The sequence below is a fragment of the Hypanus sabinus genome, chromosome 10, assembly GCF_030144855.1.
Source record: "Hypanus sabinus isolate sHypSab1 chromosome 10, sHypSab1.hap1, whole genome shotgun sequence".
In the NCBI taxonomy this organism is placed as follows: Eukaryota; Metazoa; Chordata; class Chondrichthyes; order Myliobatiformes; family Dasyatidae; genus Hypanus; species Hypanus sabinus.
This window is the reverse complement of record NC_082715.1, coordinates 135096125-135104116: the sequence shown is the minus strand read 5'-3', so window position 1 is coordinate 135104116 and position 7992 is coordinate 135096125. Positions and strand designations below refer to the sequence as shown.

At 43.0% G+C, this 7992-nt stretch overlaps 1 protein-coding gene across 6 annotated transcripts in view; it reads left to right on the top strand.

The window, feature by feature from the left end:
- The first annotated feature begins 1541 nt into the window (after positions 1-1541).
- LOC132401150 (zinc finger protein 229-like) overlaps positions 1542-7992 on the top strand; it is a 36480-nt gene continuing 30029 nt past the window's right edge. For 2 of the 6 annotated variants that reach the window (XR_009514501.1, XR_009514499.1), the window contains exon 1: positions 1544-4452. The gene's annotated coding sequence lies outside the window, so the exon portion shown is untranslated. Of the gene's footprint in view, positions 4453-7992 lie in introns of all 6 variants that reach the window. The other 4 variants (XR_009514498.1, XR_009514502.1, XR_009514500.1 and 1 more) reach the window with 4 other exon arrangements.

Sequence of the window (7992 nt, the reverse complement as noted above, 5' to 3'; positions counted from 1 at the left end):
ATAACAAAATTTTTGAATCGTATTTGGAGTTTAGGCCATCTTCCGTCCTCATGGAAAATGACAGTAGTAGTGCATATTCTGAAACCTGGGAAACCCCTGCTGGATCGTTCTGGTTTTAGACCAGTATCACTAACATCCTATTTGTGTGGACTTGTGTAACGTACCGTAATAGAGCAGTTGAATTATATATTTGAAACTCAAAAATGAAATGATCATCTGAAACTCTGACTTCCCCAACTTGACAAAGTCCATGATCCAGTAGCCTCTTTAAAATGTCTCTGACATGCGTGATATGCTCCACCATGGAGGACTTGGAGAAGATTAGGATATCATCCAAGTCAATGCAGGCATTCTTTTGGGAAGTGTCCCAGAGCATGAAGTTCATAATTGCTTGGAAAAAGGCTGAGGTGTTCACAAGGCCAAAGGGCATACGTAACCCGGTATTTATAGTGTGCTGTTGGTGTACTGAATATTGACTTCCACTCATTGCCCTCCTTGATATGGACCAGATGGTAGGCTCTCAGAGGTCTAATTTTGTGAATACGCTCGTAAGAAGAAGGGGTAGCAATTCTCGGTCATTATGCAGTTTAATCCGTTATAACAAATGCGCGGCCGCAGGCTCCTGTATTTCTTTTGTACGAAGAAGAAACCTGCACCCGCAGGTGAGGATGACCACCGAATGAAGCTTCCTTTATATATTCCTCCAAGGTGCATCTCTTTGGGCCTAAGAACACGAACAAATGACCCCATGTAACCTTCTGACAACTTTTAATGGCGGTTGGCAGTCCAACATAAAGTGCATTACCGCCACCAACTGGACTGGAGTGTGGTGTAGAGTTGGGAAATAAAATCCCTACTAGTTCTTTATCAAATGAAAACAAAGTTACCCACAAAATCTATAGATTGTAAATAATGAAAGACAATATTGTGAATTAAATTAAAGTCACTTCCATAACTTTGTAATGTATTTAAATGAATCCTATCAACCCCCAAAGATAGTAGTGCAGTCTGCATTTCCTTTCTTTCATCCTTGTATACTTCATATTGTAAAAAATGTGTTCAACTGTTTCATAATTACAACAACTTAATTACATCCCATAGTGGTGTTTTCCAAGAAGATACAAGATATACTTAAATATGCTGTGCCAAATTCCAAGTCAATATAATTTCTTGTTTTACCCCTTTCCCCATTAATCCAGCAGTTTACATAATCTGTACAGTGTCTCCACTGATGTCCATTATCCCACAAATTTTGCCATCATCCTCCAATTCTTAGCCTCACCAACACCTTAGATTCTGGTTTGCTAAGTGGAAGGTTTACATCCACAGTTGGACTTTTAACAGCTTCTGTGGCCAAACAATCAAACTGCTCGTTCCCCTCAACACGTCTATGTACAGGGACCCACAAGGTGATTTGTAAACCAATACTTAGAATATAAAATGAAATTTGAAGAGCTTCCAGCAGTAAATCTCGCCTACTGATAGAATGACTAATAAAACCAAAAAAGAACATGAACAAATTGCAACGTTGAAAAGACAGATTTCCTCAACCCACAGTAAGCCCAAAATTATGGCAACCAGTTCTGCTGTGGCTGTGTACACTGATAGATGGTCAAGATGTTTCTTTATTGTTACCTGTAATTCAGGCACAAAAATACCCACAACCACATTCCCTGTTAAATTATCTTTTGACCCATTAGTAGAAATGATTAGCATATAATAAAAATTTTCTTTAACATACTGATGAACCTAGACTGTCAAACATATCAGGATCTTAGATTTCATTAAATCATGCGCCACCTAAAAATCAACTAAATTCATTGGGGGAAAAAACCAAGGTAGGGTTACTGAAAAAGCTAGTGGGACATATTGCATAATCCAGCAAACCCATTTTCCTAGTGTGATAAGAACCCAGCCACGCAGAACTAAAAACTCTTCTTGTAATGTTGTGAACAGTTTGCAAAACACTTAACAGGGCGATCAGTTCTCTGCCCCCTCAAATTAATCCAGTATGTTAACAACTTCAACCTCCACAACTGTACGGGTAATTGTCTCATTTCAAACTGTAAAGCCAAAATTGGAGATGATCTTACTGCACCATAACACAGTCTTAAAGCCTGTGCTTGTATCACATCCAAGCATTTTAAATTGAAGATGAAGCTGATTCGTAAGACTTAATCAAGCAGAGATCTAATTAAACAAATAAATGATCAGAGATTTTCATGTAGCACCCCAAGAAGACTCACATAGACATCCAGGGATATTTAATGTCCTTTTTGATTTATCAATTACTTTACTGATATGGCACTTTCATGCCAGTTTGTTATCCAGCCACATGCTGAGGAATCTTACCACTGGCTCTTCAAGAGTTTGTCCAAACAATTTCAAATCAAGTGCAGGTCTATTGATCTTCTTTGTAAAACACGTAACTTGTATTTTAGCTACTGAAACATAAACACACATATAGTTGTCTACTGTTTGACTTTAACTGCAGTCAAATTGAAAATTTTACCTCTCCACTATAATACATATGCAAAAATTGATTACCCACCCAAGTACCCATTTCAAAAAAAATCATTAATCATAATATTAACCAATAAAGGGCTACAAATAATTCCTTGTGGGGTCCTATTCTCCATCTCATAGAAATCTAAATACATTTTTCCTACCCTTCCTGCATTGATGGTCCAAATAATAAAAAAACTAATTTCCATAATGTAATCAAAAGACCATCACTCCATAAAGGTATCAGTTTTTTTTATCAATATCAAATAATACTGCTACTCCAACTTCTTTAATTACGCTTTCTGAATATCATCTTCCAAACACAAAACTGAATCCAATGCCATACCCCCTTTCTGAAATCTGCTCTGATAAAACACTATCATCTCTTTTCCAAAATATAATTCAACTGCTCTATTACTATACCTTACACAAGTCTACACAAATGGGATGTTAGTGATATTGGTCTATAATTGCAATGATCCAGCAGGGGTTTCCCAGGTTTTAGAATAGGAACTACTACTGCCATTTTCCATGAGGACGGAAGATGGCCTAAACTCCAAATACAATTCAAAATTTTTGTTATCCCAATGGAACTGTCAGCCACAAGTTTAAACATACAATAACATATACTTTTATCATCCTTTCCTGGAGCTGTCTGGCCTGTAACATTAAGCGTTTTCTCCTGCCTTCTCCCCATAACCTTTCAAGGCCTCACTTATTAAGAATCCATCAACTTCCAATTTAAAAATACCCAATGACCTGGTCTCGACTGCTGCCTGTGGCAACTAGATCTACAGGTTCATTACTAACTGAATAAAGAAATTCCTCCTCCTCCCCTTTCTAAAAGGATGCCCCTTTATTCTGGAGCTGCGCCCCACTGAAGGAAATCACCATTCAATTGATTTCAAGGAGATTCCCCGTCATTCTTCTGAATTCCAGCGAGTACAGGCACAGAGCCACCGAACATTTTTCATATGATAAACCTTTCAATCCTTGAACCATTCTCGTAAATACCCTTAGTGATTCCACACCTGGAATATTGCACATAGTTCCAGTCTCACAGCTACAGAAAGGATGTTGTTAAGTTGGAAAGGATGCAGAAAAGATTCGTACCAGGACTGGCGAGCTTGAGTTATAAAGGAAAGCCGGATACGCTGCAACTGTGTAAAAGGAGTGGGTTCTGACCAAAGCGAAAAAACGGCTGAAGTCGCTTTGCACTTCAGTGTGTCAAAAATTAAGCTTACAAAAATTAGCGAAAACTGCCAATATTTACAATAAGATATCTACCATGACACAATAAATAATTCCATACTATTTGTCCAGTGTGAACTCATCGCAGCTCGATCTCTGACAGCAAAGATCCCTGTCAATTATGCACAGTTAAAGGAAGACTGCACACGATTTAGACGCTGCACGCCACAATCATATTACAAAATAAACAAAAGTATCGACGTTACATACAGCACACAAGCAATATATACACATTTGCACATCTGATTACTAAAGAAAAAGAATATTCCCCTGTGTATGGCGGGGAAGTACCATAAAACCAAGACCTTATAAAAATGACAGCAGAACTGCAAGAATGTGTGTGTGCGCGTGCACCAAGTGTTCTCCGTTTCCGTCATAGCTTATTTTCCTTTGAACGCAGGACGCTCAGGGTGATCGTATATAATATTATTAAGTGTGGAAGTGTTGCTATTTCAGGCCGAGGCCTGAGTTGCTCCAGCATTTTGTGTTAGTTGCTCCCAACAGCGCAGAGATTCACATTTCACCGTCAGTGACCCATCGATCAACTGCGCAGGCGTAAGGGGTGCGGAAAGGTCCCAGAATTGCGCATGCGCAGGACTCAGCGGACAAACGGCCCTGGTGAATCGGCCGCAGGCGGGCTGCGGCTTGGGGATCCGTCAGTATTGGTGTCGGCACCGCGGCGAAGGGAAAACTCCTGTGAGTTCTGGTAATATGGTGGCCTCGTAAATTTGGTACAGTCTCGGTCCTTTCTCTCTGTCAGCTCCACCTCCCGATTCGGACTCCACTTTGATTTTTGCTGATATGCAATGGTGTCAACGCCATTTCTACTGCGCATGCGCAGTACTGGAAGCGTGACGGATAGATGGGTATCTTATTCGTGGGGATTTCTGGGTAAAGAGACAATCATGGCTGACAACTGGCTGATATATCCTCTTATTTACCCTTCTATCATGACCCCACTAAGGAGCACCAGGCTACTGCCTCCCATACCATCATCAACCTTATCAGCTCTGGGGATCTCTCATCCACTGCCACCAACCTCATAGTTCCCACACCCCGACTTCCCGTTTCTACCTCCTACCCAAGAACCAGCAACCTGCCTGCCCAGGGAGACCCATTGTCTCAACTTGCTCCTGCCCCACCAAACTAATTTCTGCATACCTTGACACTGTTTTATCCTCCCTTGTTCAATCCCTTCCCACCTATGTTCGTGACACTTCTCATGCTTTGAATTTTTTCAATGATTTTAAGTTCCCGGGCCCTCACCACCTTATTTTCACCAAGGACGTCCAGTCCCTATATACCTCCATCCCCCACCAGGATGGTCTCAAAGCTTTTTGCTTCTTTTTCGATTCTAGACCTAACCAGTTCCCCTCTACCATCACTCTCCAACGTCTAGCGGAATTAGTCCTTACTCTCAATAATTTCTCCATTGGCTCCTCAGACTTCCTCCAAACCAAGGATGTAGCCATGGACACCTGTTTGGGTCCCAGCTATGCCTGTCTTTTTGTTGGCTTTGTGGAACAGTCCATGTTCCAAGCCTATACGGGTATCCGCCCCCCTCTTTTCCTTCGCTAAATCGACGACTGCATTGGCGCTGCCTCCTGCACACATGCTGAGCTCAATGACTTCATTAATTTTGCCTCCAACTTTCACCCTCCCCTTTCTTGATCTTTCTGTCTCCATCTCTGGAGATGGCTTATCTACTGGTATCTGGTGAAAACCTACTGGCTCTCACAGCTACCTGGACTATTCCTCTTCCCACCCTGTCTCTTGCAAACATGCTTTTCCCTTCTCGCAATTCCTCCGTCTAAACTGCATCTGCTCTCAGGATGAGGCTTTTCATTCCACGACAAAGGAGATGTCTTTCTTTTATAAACAAAGGGGCTTCCCTTTCTCCATCATCAACTCTGCTCTCAAACACATCTTTTCCATTTCACGCACATCTGCCCTCACCCCATCCACCCGCCACCCCGCTTGGGATAGGGTTCCCCTTGTTCTCACCTGCCACCCCACCAGCCTCTGGGTTCAACATATAATTCTCCGTAACTTCTGCCACCTCCAATGGGATCCTACTACCAAGCACATCTTTCCCTTCCCCCCCCCCCCCCCTTCTGCTTTCTGCCAGGATTGCTCACTACGCAACTCCCTTGCCCATTCATTCCAACCCCCATCCCTTCCTACTGATCTCCCTCCTGGCACTTATCCTTGTAAGCAGATCAAGTGCTACACCTGTCCTTACACTTCCTCCCTCACCACCATTCCGGGCCCCAGACAGTCCTTCCAGGTGAGGCAACATTTCACCTGTGAGTCGGCTGGTGTGGTACACTGCGTCCGGTGCTGAAGGTGTGACCTTTTATATATTGGTGAGACTCGACGCAGACTGGGAGACCGTTTCGCTGAACACCTACGCTCTGTCCGCCAGAGAAAGCAGGATCTCCCAGGGGACACACATTTTAATTCCACGTCCCATTCCCATTCTGATATGTCTATCCATGGCCTCCTCTACTGTCAAGATGAGGCCACACTCAGGTTGGTGGAACAACACCTTATATTCCGTTTGGGTAGCCTCCAACCTGATGGCATGAACATTGATTTCTCAAACTTCCGTTAATGCCCCCCCTCCCCTTCTAAACCCATCCCTTATTTATTTATTCATTCCCCCTCTCCCTTTTTCTCTCTCTCTGCCCCTCTCACAATCACTCCTTGCCTGTTCTCTATCTTCCTCTGGTGCTCCCCTCTCCCTTTCTCCCTAGGCCTCCCGTCCCATGATCCTTTCCCTTCCCCAGCTGTGTATCCCTTTTGCCAATCACCTTTCCAGCTCTTAGCTTCATCCCTCCGCTTCCTGTCTTCTAATACCATTTCGGATTTCCCCTTCCCCTCCTACTTTCAAATCTCTTACTATCTTTTCTTTCAGTTTGTCCTGACGAAGGACTCGGCCCAAAATGTTGACTGCAGATGCCTGGCCTGTTGTGTTCCATTAGTATTTTGTGTGTGATGGCTGACATTTTACCGCTTTCCGCACCAGTCCATAGCGTGTGTTTGGAAGTGCAGCTGGAGGGAATATGAGTGGATGGGTCTTCCAAACACTGCCGACCTCCAACTACCGAATTCGTAGGATTAGGGACTTGGAACAAAAATATCATTCCGATTTAATCCCCAATGAGGAACCTAATCTTCCAGTCACTGAAAATGCCAGTTAGTGCTGTACGGAGAAATAGAACAAAATCCTTCCTTCAGCTTTGGAATAGAGAAATGTGCTGCATAGGAACAGGCCATTCTGCCCACGTTATTCTGCTGAACCAGTGGGAAAGCAAAGCTAACTCACCCAAGTACCTCCGACATACACTATGTCCATATCCCTCCATCCTCCTTGTTTCTATGTGTGCATCCAAACTTCTCTTAAAAGCCTGTAATGTATTTGTCTCTGCCACCATACTGGGCAGTAGATTCCAGGCATCCAGTACTCTGAGTAAAAACTTACCCCTCCCACCCCCCCCCCCCCCAAACCTACCCACTCTCACCATCAATGTATGCCCTCTGGTATTTGACATCTGACATTTCAACCCTGGGAAACACAAAGCCTCTGTCCAGTCTATCTATGCCTCTCATAATCTTATAAAGATGTATCAAATCTCCCTCCCCCCCAACACTCCAGAGAAACCAACCCAAATTTATGCAGCCTCTTCTGATAGTATGTGCTTTCTAAACCATGAACTACTTGTGCACCCTCTCCAAAGCCTCAACATCCTTTCTAAAGTTGGCTGACCTGAACTGTACCCCAGATGTGGCCAAACCAAAGTTTTATAAAGTTGCAACTTAACGCACTGACTCTTGAACTCTGTGCCTCAACTAATAAAAGCAAGCATTCCATAAGCCTTCTTAACCACCTTGCCAACCTTTGAAGACACTTTCAAGGAGCTATGAACTTGGATCCCAAGATCTCACTGCTCAGCAACACTATTAAGGGTTATCCTTATATTTGCCTATCGAGGTGAAACGCCTCACATTTATCCGGGTCAAACTCCATCTGCCATTTCTCAGCCCATATCTGCAACTGATCTATATTGTGCTGTGTTCTTTGCCTGTTTTCTACACTGTCCATAACTCCATTAATCTTTGTGTTATCTGCAAATTTACTAGCCCACTCATCTATATTTTCATATACATTACGAACAGCAGAGATCCCAGCACTGATCCCTGTGAAACACCACTAATTACAGACCTCCAGCTGGA